Source organism: Calonectris borealis, chromosome 5 (genome assembly GCF_964195595.1).
Source record: "Calonectris borealis chromosome 5, bCalBor7.hap1.2, whole genome shotgun sequence".
In the NCBI taxonomy this organism is placed as follows: Eukaryota; Metazoa; Chordata; class Aves; order Procellariiformes; family Procellariidae; genus Calonectris; species Calonectris borealis.
This window is the reverse complement of record NC_134316.1, coordinates 25,568,609-25,584,091: the sequence shown is the minus strand read 5'-3', so window position 1 is coordinate 25,584,091 and position 15,483 is coordinate 25,568,609.

Below are 15,483 nucleotides of genomic sequence, written 5' to 3'. Positions count from 1 at the left end.
TATTAAATTTCACTCCATACTAAGGCTACTAACTTATTTTTCATTAATGCATTTAAAAAAAACCAATCCCATTTTGATTTGAAGGTTATTCATATTTCTTTAGAGAAACTTTCAAACTTTTATCTTATGAGAGAGGAATCTCCATCTTTCTCTGTAGCTTATTGTGTCACTGTTAAAAAATTTGAGTTTTGTTTCTAATGTGAATTTATCGGGATTCAGGTTCCAGCACAAAAGGATGCTATTGTACTACGCCTATCTCCCCTAAAATGAAGAGCCCTTTAGAATGTGGGATTTTCTCCACAGGAAAGTACTTATACATTGTCATCAAATCACTTCTGAATAATTTCTTTCTCTCTCTCTTTTTTTTTTTTCCCTAATGAACTAAGCAGACCAGGCTCTTCAGTTTTCAAACTACAAAGCAATTATCCAGAATTATTTCTGTGGCTCTCTATCCACTCAAAGTGCTCACTGTTCTTTTTAAAATGCAAGCCCCAGAAACTTACTCAGGATTCCAGTGCCAATTCCATATCCAAAATGTAAATGACCTCTCAAGTGGTTCATTTCCTATTGAAATGACCTATTTTTGCCAAGTCATTACAGTGGGAACCGATCTTGAGTCATTTGTCCACTGTGACCTTGAAATCTTTTCAGAATCACGGTTTTCCAGGAAACGACTCTTCTTCCTATAGACCAACAGATAATATGTTTTCTGTCCCTAAATATATGATCTTCCTTTGGCAGTGTTAAAATATAACTTTCTTTGGGCATAACTTAATCAAACAGTCCAACTGGTCCTGTAAGACTGCCCTAGCTTCATTCAGTATTTACTATTTCTCCCGTTTTTATATTATCCACAAATTTTACCAAATGCATTTAGTACCATTCATTTATTAAAATAATGGGGAAAATACTGAATAGCATTAGACTACCACTAACCTACTGATAGCATTAGTATCAATCCCTGCGCAAGGTAAACTCCATTCATGACAACCTCCTATTGACAACTACTTTTTTGTGTTCCAAGTTTTTCAACCAGAGCAGCATGTGCCTCATTGACACTGTACAGGGTTCACTTTTGAATTAGAATGTTTTTTTTTTTAGTACCAATTCAACCGCCTTGTAAGTATCTGTATATATTGCTTCTATAAATTAGTAAACATATAAATGTCAATCAGACTTCTTTGACTAGACTGATTTTCTGTATATCTACTTTGATTGGCATTCACTATATTTCCATTCTTTAATTCTTTTTTTTTTAATAAATCCTTAATAACTTTCCATTATATTGGCATGGATTGATGCCAGGCTAACAGATCTATAATTACTTGGGTCAGTCTGCTTACCTTCTAGAATGTTAGCACAACCTTATTACTCTTCCAGTTTCATGGAATAAATAATTAATTAAGGGTGAATGCAAATTCCATCATATGGACCTATGTTGATCTCTATAATAGTAGGGTTCTAATCTTTAAATTCATAACACATGCCGCTGTCAGAGTTAGACTGCACTAACAAAATCACCAGTAATAACCGCAAACTGCAATATAGGTGAGAGGGTAGAGGGTAAGGGTAGAGGGGATGCACTTTGCTAATAGATTTCATATATATTTTATGATAGCAAAAGAACACTGAGAATCAGGTTTAATTACATGTTCTGTTGATTAAAGAATTTCTTTTCCTCCCTTTTTTTCCACTCATTCTAGCTTGTGATGTTCTTCTCTCGGCTTGATAAATATTGTACCCCTATCTGACCCATGACTATCCTTTCCTATTCATTCCTTTGCATGCCATGTAGCTTGCTTTCTGTCTTTTCCATTCCCTCTCTTAGCAAGAAGCAGCAGCTTTAAGATACAACACTTTAGAAAGAAGACCCATCATGGGGAAGAAAGTTCAGTAGAGACAGAGAATGCTCAGTGGATTTGGCTGCCAGATTCTGACAAACCATTCCAGAATATTTAAAAACAATGATTTTCAGAGATTAACAGTTCAACCAAATTCATCTCAATCACCACAGAGGCATACGGAGCTTGCTGAACAGAACTGTATATGTTTTGCAAATCTTTCAGAATTTGAGTATCTATCCACTGTGATTCTACTCCCAAATTTTACTACTCTGACATAAATTGTGATATAACTTCTTCCGATACATGTCATGTACAAAGCCTCTAAGTGTTAAAAAAAGGAAGAAGAGTAGGCTTAGAGCCTACCTACCACATTTCTGCTACTTTTTCCTAACTTAGACCAAAATCCGGCAATTGTATTAACAATCAGTGATGCTGGCTAAATAACATTTCTAATTGTAAAAAACCAATAACAATCAAAGAACATCTTTTCTCCCTGTGTGGTTCTAGCTGTTAATTAGACATATCATTTTTTCACTGTGACCGTGACAGTAGATTTGTACGTCCATAAACTTTCTATCTCTCCCAAACATAACGTAATAGCTTTTGTAAATGCAGCATCTCTGTAAAACAAAACCAGTAAAGTCTGTTGTGTTTTGACCGCAGCTCACTTTGGGCTCAACACAAATTTGAATGCCTGTGTTATTTCTGATGAAAGTAAAGAGACCTTTTAGATCTGATTTCCTTTGACAAAAAGGTGACATGATACTGCTTGGATGGCGTAAAATGGACTTAGAGGTGTGTTTAGGTCACTTCATGCAATGCAAGCCATCATCTTACTATAAATGAAAATCAGGTCAACAATTTTCCACAGAGTTCCTCCGAATGTTGTTGGGAAGGTGCAGCATCAATCCTCTTCTTTTAATCAAGCAAACCTGAGACTGATGGTTGCAGGAGAGTATTTGAACTCCCCAAATGTGCCATATGATGGTGTCAGATGCTACATTTTTTCACAATTATATTTTCAATGTATATTGAACAGCTACCATACAAATGTTTAAAGCTATTTTAAATGTAAATAGCTTTATTCTCTTTATTTCCATCATTAGAATAAATGAAAAGATCTCTTTTAGGCTTTTCTTTTGAACTAGTAGGCAACATCTATACCAACCTGGACACAATATTCTTTGCTTTTCTTTTCAGACACAAAATCGATAACATTAAGTAGGAAATCATTTTTCTCTATGGATACTTGTATCCATTATCCATGGATATTTCTCATGTGCAACGAACCATCTGCTTTAACGTCAAAGTTGATTCTTTTAGTTGTTCCTTTAATTTTTTTCTTCTGTCTCTTCACTTGCAGTATCTAATATGAAACCACAAATTTAAATCTCTCTGAATGAGAGTATTCAGGGCAAAATGCTTCAATCACTTTTAAATTGCTCATTTTGTGCTACACTGAAGGTAATGTTTTCAGAAGAAAAGAAGGTTGCAACTTTCTATCAAGTTCAAGCCTTTACCTTCATTTCTTTCTTTTCTTCCCTTTTTTTTTTAAGGTGCAGTCGCCAATTGATCTGTCATATTGTGGTTTTCAAAGATGAACTGAGAATGCTCTGAAAGGAGGTTGCTGTTGAAGAGCTGCTGGAAGACCTAGAGTAGGGAATTACATTTTCATTGTGGCTAACTTTCAATGATACTGAAGATGTCTCACTTGGAAGACCATCAAATCTATGTTTTCTCTTCCACTTCAACAGACAAAGCTTCATTCATTTGATGTGGAGACTCTGAAGAAACTAATTTTCTTTTTGAAATAAGTGTGAATTCTTTTTATCTCTTGATTTAACAACTCTTGACAATGCTTACATTTCACTTCAGAAAAATTAGCTGGTTTTGTAACTTCAGTCTTTCCAATCATTTTTTCCTACTAAGTCTTTTAGTATTCCCTTTCTCAACCCAGGTTAATATACATGGAAGTTTAGTAGTAACTACTTCTAAATTACCTATTTGTTGTATTAAGAAAAAGCTTTCCCACTTACTAAAATTACCATAAAAATAACCATTTCTTGAATTTAACACTGTAAAGAATGAAAATAAGATGTGTTAATCATGTTCTCCAATGATTTATCTTCCATTAATTTCTAGCAGATCAAATCCATCCTTGATTACCTGATACTCTTACCTATTTTCTCCTTCACAATAGCTAACATTTAGCTCCATCCCTGTTCTCCTGTGACTAAGAATATCATGCATTCCCTGTAAGGCTTCCAGTTCTGTAACTATGCTAATGCTTAGTACAAAGAAAAAGTATTTTATAGTTCTACAATACGTATTTGAAAAAGATTTCATGTACAAAAAGGGAGACAGGAATAAAAGTGAAACGAGACCTAACTTCTGGAAAAGTATATTATTTGGGAGTTCCTTTTCTAGAAAAGAACCCTGACTTTTTCAAGTCGCTGAAACTAATTTTCTATTAAACAGTTCAACATACACTGTGTGTGACTTACCACCATGTTACTGGGCTATAAGAATAATGCTCCAAGTTCTCATTTTGTAAGTAGAGCGGTGCTAAGGCCTTGTGATCTCCTTTGGTGAGAAGATGCTTTACACAGAAATTGCAATTTCTACCTGAACTACAGATATGACTTTCAGAAGTTTGTAAGTGGAGCCAAAAATTTCTTACTAAATTAGAAGCCAATTTGAAGCTCCCAATGCAGTATTTTAAAAAGCTTATGGAGGAAAAACATGGGAAAAGGGAAAATAAAGATGGATTACCGCTGATGGTGACTTTTACAGTGAAAACATGGAAGTTATTTTTGGTTTAAATATCTACTGCATGTAAGTCTAATGGTTTCTGCTCCCAACTCTACATGGTATTTAACACATACAGAGAAAATCCTCCCAATATTTGTATTATACAAATCAGAATACCTGTTTCCTTTCTACAAAATCTTATTGAAGTGAATATTGGTGAAAAGTGCTTGGTTGCTATCACTGTTTTCTGAAGTGTTTGACATATACACAAGACTGGGGCAGCCAAGGTTGAAGAAGGGCAAACTTCTGACACAAGATGCCACTGGAAAGGACCTTGAAAGCTCATCTCATCTATCTACTGTCCTAATGGAGCACAGAAATATCAGTAACATTTCTGAGCACAGGTAGTCTGAACATAAAGAACTCCAGTAACAGATATTTGACATCATCTCTTCACAACATATGCCAGTGCTTCATTATTCCTACTTATTCCTCCCAATATCTAATCTGAATTTCTCTAGCTGCATTTTAAACCTCTTATTTCTTGTCCTATCCATGCTGAACATGGAGAAAAATGATTCCCTTTCTTTCTGGGGTAGCCCAGAAGACATGTCTGAAGACATGTTTCGCCTCAGACTTTTTTTCCTACAGACTAAACACCACCAGTTCTTCAAACTTTCCTCATAAATCATGATCACTCTCATTGTTCTGCTTTGGACTCACTCCAGTTAACCAACCTCCTTTCTGAAGTGTAACGCTAAATGCTGACTACAATAATCTAGCTGAGACCTTACTGATGCTGAGCACCATAATTTCCTATATCTTACAGGCTACATTTCTGATTTTGCATCCAAGGGAGACCTACTCTATCCCCCAGATCCTTTTCTAAAGGACTAGCCAGTTATTTCCTATTCCAAGCTGTTAAAGCTGCTTAATCCCACCTAAATATGAAACTTCTCATTTCTCCATATTGAACTGCATCCAATTTTCCAGATTGCTTCTCCAACTGGCCAAGACCATTTTGAATTTGAATTCTGTCCTCCAACTTGCTGTGGCCAGCCTACTGCCATCTGTAAATGGAATAAACATACTCTGTATTCCATCCCCAAGCCACGAATGAAAATACCAAATAGTATGAGACACAGGAGAGATGCTTGTTCAACCCAGTTGATACATCCTTCCAATTTGACAGTGCTGATTACTTTTGCTATTTTGCTATTATTACTATTGTTAACTATTGTCTGAGTATGCTTTCTGAATAATTCTGCCGTTGTGGTGTTCATATCAAGTTTTCCTGCTTTGCTTATAAAAATGTGGTGTATATATATGACATGTAAAGATGGTCAGAAACCCTGCTGAAGTCAAGATACACAACCTCTATTATTGCTCTTCTGTTCACAGTCCTATTAGTCCAAAGCAGAAGGAAAACAGATTGGTGTGACATGGGCTGCTCTTAACAGATCCATTCTGTCTGTTAGCCATTTATTTGCTGTCTTCCAGATGTTTACATATAACTTGTTTGATTGTTTGTTCATTATCTGTTCTAGTATTTTTTTAGGAATTGAGGTTAAATTGATGTAAAATTCCCTGGCTTCTTCCTTTTTACCCTTTAAGAACTACATTTGTCCTTTTTCAATCTCTTAGAGCCTTAGCAAGCATCTCCAGGTTATCAGAGAGGCCTGCTGACAGCTTTAAATAGTTTTGGCCAGCGCTCTAAATAACCTAGAGTCCATTTTATTAGGCTGTAAGATCATGCTCCTTTGTTTTTCATAATAATTGTATTAGCCACATGATTACAGTAGACTTCTTTAGTGAATACTGAAACAAAAAAGGCATTAAATGTTTTGGCCTAAGACATCTTACATTACCATTTTTCTCTTTCAACTGAGTATTGAACAGTTTCTCAGTCTTTCTCTTATTCCTTACAGAATTCAAGTAGAAACTCAATAGTGATAAACTGCAATGTTCTTTATAAAAACATACTTTTTAAGCTGGTCACTTATAAAAGGTTTCTTGTTCCTCTTAATTATAACTTCTGTGCCTTGTTCTTTTTGATTTCTGTCCCCACATACTTATGCATTCCTTTACACTAATCCTAGTAATCTCACATAATTTTCATTTCCTGTATGACTCTTTCACGTGTTTGAGGTCAATATATATGATTTAACCAGATGATTTCTTGCTATATATCTGCTATTCTTTCCTTGCATTGGGATCATTAAATTCCGAATAGCATCTTTTTCACAAGGAAGTGCTTAATTCCTTCATTCCTTTAAACTTCTCTTCCATGACGTGATCTTCCAGTATTCTGAGTTTGTTGAAGTCTGCTTTCTTGAAATTCTCTTTTTCTATTTTGCTGTTCTCCTTCCTTTCCTTCAAAAGGATCATGGATATTTTCATTTCATGTTCACACAAGTTCTTTTCTGCTCTCATGTTCTCATCCACATCCTATTTAGCACAAGGCTGCTGTAGACTGTATTCTAACCTCTCTAGTTGCTTCCTCTACTTTCTGTACCAAGGTTGTCAGAAAAAAAAAAAAATTTTGGTCTCTCTCTGTAAGCGGTTACATTCCTTTCCAGCTGAAGTCTACATAAACTTTTTTGCCTGTTTTTATGAAGTTCTATGCCTTAGAGGATTTGGCTAGTTTCTCAAAGAAAACAAAACCACCCCAAAACCCCACAGAAGAGCCAAAACTGAATTCAAGCCCTATGCAGCAGATATTTCTGGCTTGGGATTTCAACAGAAATCTCCCTGATCTCATAACAGGTGTATGTATCCTCTTTGTGGACAAGCCACCATGTGTACCCTTATACTCATACTTTAAACATATGAGCCATTCTATGCCATTTGAGTTGGAGTTTTGTATTAAGAATTCCAGCTTTTCTGTTCCTCTTCATATAGCTGATTTCTATTTCTGAAGAGACATTTCTAGATGTGAAAGGACAGTAGATAATTTGGGCTTCAGATTGCCTGCTTAACCTGCTATCAAGTGAGAAATTTAACACCCATTCTCATGGAACTGTTTATATTCACATTTTTCAATGAAAAAACAAAACTTTTCCCGATGTGCATTCACCATTAGGGTTTTTTTCTGGTGACCTTCAGTCTGAGATGTGTTTTTTGCTGCTATATACTATGAGAGGAAGGAATGGCACCTATAGTCCAGATTTAGTAGCATTTGCTATTTACAGAAGATAAATGGGAGGAATATTTGGCCTTAAAACTGCAAAGTAAGTTAGAAATCTCAAGTTATTTTCTCACTCTGCTACTTATGCGGGTATTGTGTTTACTTAGAAGAACATGTACTTTTCATGCGCTTTAAATAAAGTACAGCTATAATCCTAGTGAAGACAAAAGAGATTTAGCATGAATCCATATTAACTGCTTGAAGTAAACTCTAGGATTATAACCTTTTCCTCTGGTATGACAGTACCCTGGTGTGTGAACTTTGGCAACTCATTTATCTGTCCTTTAATTTTTGGTTCCCCAGCTGTAAAATGACTATGACAATAGTTATCAAATTCAGAAGTGGGGTGTTTGTTTTAAAGAATATTTATAAACCCTTAAAGATCCCCAGATGATAAATGCTACAGAAAGCAAAGGATTATTATTAATAATGCCCACTTGGAATGATGCTTGTATCTTAGTGATAACTTTATCCCTAAAATCACTAGAAGAAGATTTAAAAGCTTACAGAAAATGCTGAAACGAGGCAAATTTTCTCTCATCTCTGTAAAGCATCTTGCTGCACTGAGAGCTCCAGCACACATCTGTCATCTGGAGGCCAAGCAGGCCTTCCACGATTCCAGGAAATCAATTGCAAAGACTGTAGATTGTCAGTTGCTTGTACACTGGAGGCTGTCCAGGCAGCAGATTAAATTGTCTGAGAAAATTGTAGCAGGCTCTAGACTGCACATAATGGAGACCCCCAATGACCTTTCTGAGGACTTGGGAAACATGCATTGAAATTTCCAACAGGGCCTTTTGTAGCACCAAAACTGCATACTGAACTTCTCTTACTCATCACACAGGGTCATTCACAACTGAGCTATTTCTGCAAATGTAATCACCATCCTTTCTTCTTGTAGAAAATGTACAGGGATACCAGAGCTGCATTATTTGTAGGACCAGAAAAAAAGAGAAGTTGGTACTTGTGAAAGCCTCAGTCTTTAGCAGCGTTTAATGGGGCTGCTGTTCCTGAATCTTTCACCCCTGAGAGACTTCAGTAGAATACCGAGAACACTTGCCAAATGATTGCTGATGCAGAAGGATGATTTAGACATGTAACAGTTTCAGTTTTGTTGTTTTATTCAGACTCTGTTGACTACTCCCTGGTTTTTGGTTTCATTGTTTCTAGAGTACCCTCGACATGGCCAGAGTTCAAACTGCTAATGTGACCCTTTCAGTGCTGCTCACTTGGGGGTTCAGGCTATAGTGTGTAACTCTCCTTGTCTTGCTACATGTACACAAAGAATCTAATCCCTTTTGAATATACCAACGAAGGATGAGCTACATGAAATTCTGTTTATTACTTCTGATCAACCTATGGTTTCAAAAACTGTGGAGTTACGCCTCTGACTTCTACTTCCCCATTTATCAGTGGCAAGGTAAGGCTGGTCATTTTATCTCTCTCCTTAATAGTATTCCTACTCTTTGGGAAAGCTGCATGGCTTAATGTATATTTGTAATTAATTTTTAAATTTAAATCTATTAGAAAAGATTTACAGGGCATTGTAAGCAGATGGAATAAGTACATTTGTTGGTTTGGAGGGGGGCTGTGTTTTCTGAATAGCTCCTTTACGTTCGCTATGACAGATAAACATGTCTTTTTCCTTTGCTAAAACATCATATGGAATTATACCCCAAGCTGCCCATAACTTAGAGTTTTGTATTTCTCTTCAAAGCAGCTTTTAGGGCATCAGACTACGCAAGTGCTTAGTTGGACAGCAAGACTTTACAACCTCTATAAGGCACATGATCAGAGAGGAAAATGGTGAACAGGAACTGCCCTTACCATTCTCATGGTTTTTTGACTCTACCACAGACTTCCTATATGACCTTAACCAACTTTTAAAATCTATTTCCTAATCCCTCATGTGCTATTCTGGGGTAATAATTCCCCATGTCAGAAGCGTCTGAGTATAAATTTATTGCTAAATGTCTTCTATGCTAAGACTTCTAAGTAATATCCTCTCTCAAAGAAAATTATCTTTCTGCTAAAGGAGCAATTGCTCTATTGACTATAAACTAACCTTGTTTATATTTTTAACTTTGCTTTATCAGAGATCTTGGTTTGATCATCTGTAAGTTGTACCTTATGCATTCATTTACACACCAGTATTCTTCTGCCACTTATATTTGATATTTTCACATGTTTTGATCCACTATAGATTACTACTTTGGTGCTGGGCACTGTAGAATTAGACCTCCTGTGTTCTTGGGAGGAAAGATGGGGAGAAAGGTATGGAGCAGCAATCCTTGCACACACACAAAAAGAAAATCTATGGGCTGAATGAATGAAGAATGGAATGAAAGGCATATCAATACGAAGAGGAGACTTTCAAAGACTGTTTTAGCCACAGGCCTTTTCATGTCAAATATCTGCTGCATCCAAGCTGTAAAAAGCAAAGCAGGAATTTCTAGGATCAATTTCACCTCTTTGACTCATCCCCTTCCTTTGCCCATTTGCTCTCGTAAGACAGGTCCAGAGTGTGCAACAGGAAACCAACCAAAAACAATACAAGAAAAACGCATTTTAATTTTAGCCACACAGCTGCCTCTGGGTTCTTTAAATACACACCCCTCTAAGTGCTTCCATACACCAAGCTATCCAAGCGTCCTAGACAGGCTGAGTCTCAACTGCAAACTCATTCCACAATTAATCTCTCTCTGGCATTGTTACAGCAATCAAACCAAGCTGGTCAAATGCCCCGTTGGGGCAAACTGGGTCCTTATCAAAATGCCCTCTGTTATGTGGCTTAAAGCGATGAGCTACAGTCTCCAAGTTCTTTGGGCAGGGACAAGTTTTTGGATAGGATTAAAAACAACCTCTTTTTTCCTTATCCTCTCCCTCTGCACATTAATACACAGCATAAGAAACCAAAAATATCTTTTGAAGTCATGCCTGTGAGTGACACTGTGCCCTAGTATAATGTGACAGCTGACCTATTCTTCTTGTGCCAGGCTGCGTGTAGCCTTGCTGTTTGGAAAACTATCTGGGGAATGTAAGGACTACCAGGAGTAAAATGGGAAATCCAAAAGCTCAGTCACATATTCAGTTCTTCATCTCGGGTTGTTTTTTCCCTTCGGCTTTTGAAGGTGAAACATAAACCACCTCTGAATTCCAGAGGTTTTGTACTGCCATCATGTGGAGAATTTCCTAAAAAAATGAAAAAGCATCTTCCCTGACTGGATGTGATTTTTCCTGCCCTTGGCAAAACTGAAAAGATCTAATTCAGTCTTACATCTACACAGGGCTAGTCCTGGAGCCACAAATGCCATAAACATCTGCTAAATATTCTACCATTCTTAGTATATTTTGCTTTTGCCTTACTGAAGCAGTGTATTTGTTGACATAGCAGAGCTGATCAAGAGTGTTACAGCCTGGGTATGCTTGCCATTTCTGATATTCCATTACAGGTTTCTTTCTCTAGTCTGCAGGAACACACAAACATTTAATATCCATGCTATTTCTTTCCATGCAGCAACGATACAAAGGAAAACCATATTACAGCAGGGTATCACAAATCCAATTATACGAATTATCTTAGGATCAGAAATAGACATTTTTCAGGCATTACTGTTCCCATTTCGCAATCCTCCATTTTATCTGACCACCATAACAATACCACTTGAGGAATTTGATAAAAATATTACACCTGCTCCAGAAGGTTGGAAATTTAGAGGGCTATATTAATTTTAATAAAAGAAGGAAAGTATTTCTACCTTCCAGGAAATTCCAAGATTTCAAAAGTTTTGACCAAAACCAATAACTATATTTCAATTCAAAAAAAGCAGAATGGAACATCACCAAATTTGATTTCTATTTTATTTCTTTTTAGTTTTGTATTGTACTGATAACATTGTATTTACTACTGTAAAAGTAAAAATAAAGTATTTAGGTAATTTTTCAGTGAACTTTTCAGCAATATTGGCACATTTTCCTTAAAGGTTTTCCTTTTGTTAAATCAGTACAATCTGTAAGACAATTACTGTCAGAAGATTTCCAAGAAGCTCTGTTTATTTTCCCAAAGACATGCAAACAAGTGCCCCCATTTTCGAGAGTGGTGAGGCGCCAGTAGCTCCTCCTGAATTCAGCACAACAGAGATCAGCCTTGCATGTGGGTTAAGAATCCAATTGGTATCTTCTGTCCATTCTGTTATCTCACTTGAAATGATAACTGTTTTTTAGTTTCTCCCTGACCAGAGGCTTGCAATCATAGTAATTATGGACCTCAGCGAGGTCAATAAATGACTCCAGAACAAAAGCATGTTCTAGTTGATACCGACATCCTCCTGTACAACAAGATCTCTTCAGAAGAACTGCTACACTTGGTAAGTTCAGAAAGTTGGTCTGAACATCTATGAAGTACTATCATCAAGTGACTGCCTTCTTCCAGTCTCTTAAAAATCCATTCAGATCTGTACATAGGCCACTGGAAAAATCAGCACTCAGCAGCTTTTTCTTGATCTGCTCCTGTAAGTCCTCACAATTCCTGTAGCCGTGGATGCAAACTGTTCCATGTTTCACTGTGGTAGTCTGTGCAGCATAGATTTCTAAGTTAAAGATAAAACGGATCCCGCTACTGTCCCCTAGCATAGGGGAACATGCTTGCCCTGCGAACCAAGAGCCAGTTCTATATTTGTCTTTTAAATGGCTCTAGTAATTCTGAACGTTTCACAATCGTATTATTAAGCAAAGCCTCAACCACTATTAAGTGAACCCACACGCAACAGATGAATTCAGACATCTAACATAACAAGCCTACAGGGAAGGCAACTGAGTCACAGTGGCACCTGAGCCTCTCGGAAAGCCTATGTCCAGTCTATATCCTTGGCTCATCTATCTGTACTACATGGCACAGCACATGGCTATATCAATGTTACTGCATCATATGATCTCTCTACTGACTAGTCCGTAGAAAATTTAATCCTTCTATTTGCAACTAATATGGCTAGTCTTTAATCCTCTGTAGCAGAGGTCTGAACTGAAGGTTCAAGGTTCAAATTCTCTTCTGCATGGGGTACATTTGTTATCCTTGCACATAAAGTAACGAATTCTTGCTTTTTCATTTACTTGTAAAAATGACAGGAAATAACAGACCAAAATCCTTATCAAAATAATATTCTTAAATATAGTCACGTAAAATATAGTTCCCATCAATTAGGAAAATACAGATTTGAGATCACCAGTGCAGCCTTAATTCTGCTACATTATGCATTTATGTTATCAGGGTATCTTTAATTACCTATCTTAGGTTTTTTCCCACCAAACAAGATGCCATTCAGTCAATTGGGTAGATGGTATTGGGAATAAATCATACAGAGAATTAGGCTGTTGTTTGTAGTATACCTTTCTCCCTTGGTATATAAATAAAATTGTTTTAAAGTAAGATTTGGGACTACTTACTGTAATTTTATGTAAATTAGATAAAGTCCTTTTCATCCTGAAAAAAAGCCCACAGGCAGTCCTTGCCTGGACCAAGTTTGACCTTCCCTATATACTGTAATTCAAAGAGACACACGACACCCAGTGGTTATTAGAAATAACGCAGGAATGCAGCAGCCATGTAGAATGTGCAGATACTTATCACCATTCTCAGGTATACAAAATTAAGATGCAGCTAGACAAATGAAGACACTGGACAAGTTACAATCCATATTAAGGAGTCAGTAGAGATGGCCTTAACAGACTCAATGCTTACAACACAAAAAAACTCCCAAAGCAACCACCATTTGAAATACAAAACCAAATAATTTTTGATCTCCAGGAAAACATGACATCTATCCTACTTTGGAGTAAACAGTAGCTCTTTCATGACAACAGTGTAAATCCTGTAGATTTCTACATCAGAAAAGAACAATATCATGATGAGATTTCCCTGACAGCATTGCCAGTAAAGCCATCCTTCTGCACCCTTTAGCTTTCCATACACTGGAGGCTATATTGAAGGCAGACGGAGAAGACGATGACTGCTCTGGGGAGGTAAGGGAGTCCGAAAGGGCATGCTGCCCTCCAAAGTATTCTGGACTGCTGAAATGGTCTGAGGCTGCACAGATTAACAGTAGTCACTGGGGCTGCTCTTATGCAGTTTCCCCAAATCCTCAGTTGGCCCAAGAGTCTAGGAGTTGCAAAGGGGGTGTTAAACGCACCTCCCAAATCCTCAGTTGGCCCAAGAGTCTAGGAGTTGCAAAGGGGGTGTTAAATGCACCTTTGTTCTCCTCCAATATAATACAGTACAGAAGAGTGTAAAGAGCATAAAAGTGCTTTATTCTTGATATGCCATCTCTGCTTATCATTTGTTATTGTTTGTCATTCTGCCTTCCCTTAATTTGGAGACATTTATGGTAAAGATGAAGTTGCGGATGGATACAAGAATCTGAAAGATGTGTACTTTGAAAAGGGAACATAGCTAGATAAAGTTGAAATGTAGAAGAAAAACAAGCTATTGCTAAAATACCTTCATTAGAGAAAAATCTTGTTAATTCAACTGCTGGGTGAAATTCTATGACCTGTGATAGATTTCAGGTCAGAGCAGGTGATCACATAATATCTCTTTCATGCTTTGATATTTATTAAATAAGATATTAATTATTAACAAAACCCACATGTGGAATGACTTTTCAAACAAATTTGGAGGTTCAATATTGTTTTAATGTCCAACAACACAGCTAACACAAATATAAAAGGTAACACATTTGAGATTTGATGCCCCTCTGCTGAAAGGTGAAGCAAATACTTTATCCACACATATTCATTCTTTGGTTGAAACCAATGAAAACCTAGAGGCATCATTTGAACAATATTCTTCTATTAATGTATGAAAACTACAGAAATGAATAATAGAAGGAACAAAGATATCTGTATCAAAATATCGTAAAAGTTAAGACTTTGGTTCAGTAAAGTGAGATGTATAAAGCTATTTATTTGCAGATGAACTTAATGCAATACAGTACCTACTAACTTGTATTTTGTCTGTGACAGCAAAATAAATTGGTGAGTATATGAAGAAAAAAGATTGAGTACACGGTGTTTTCAGACAAACCCCTAACCGTTCCAGTTCAGACAATGCATTATGAAACGACATTCTTCTGACCTGGCTATGCTTTACTTCCGAAGTTCGCCAAATATTTCTTTCTACTGCTGTGTTAGGACAAAAGATTCTTTGTTCCACAAGCATTTATGAAGTCCATGCATCAACACCTTTATTAATTGTTCAGTAACCACACAAGACCTATTATTTAACCGCCTTATTGGATAAATACTAGCTTTTGTCCCTCTTAAGCCATGAAAGGTGATTTCTGCATCTTTTCCTGGAAGAGATTCAACACTTTTTTTTTATTTAATAAAAATGTTGAAACACCTAAACTGAGTAAACATGCAGTCATACTTCACCTATATTCTTTTCACTCTTCTCCTGTTGTGTGACCAGAATAAACAGGGAAGTGAACAAAAAGCTAATACTCATTTGCCAAAATGCTCACCTTTAGCATAAACAAACAAACCACAGTACAACATATGGAAAAAGAAAAACATCCTGTTGCCGCTGACAGTAATCACTGAAAGCACACAGTAAATTAGACCTTGTAGCAATGAATAATGAAATGAAAGGAAAAGGGAGAGAAAGGACAATGACAGAAATATCATTAAAACCACAAAAAAGGCATA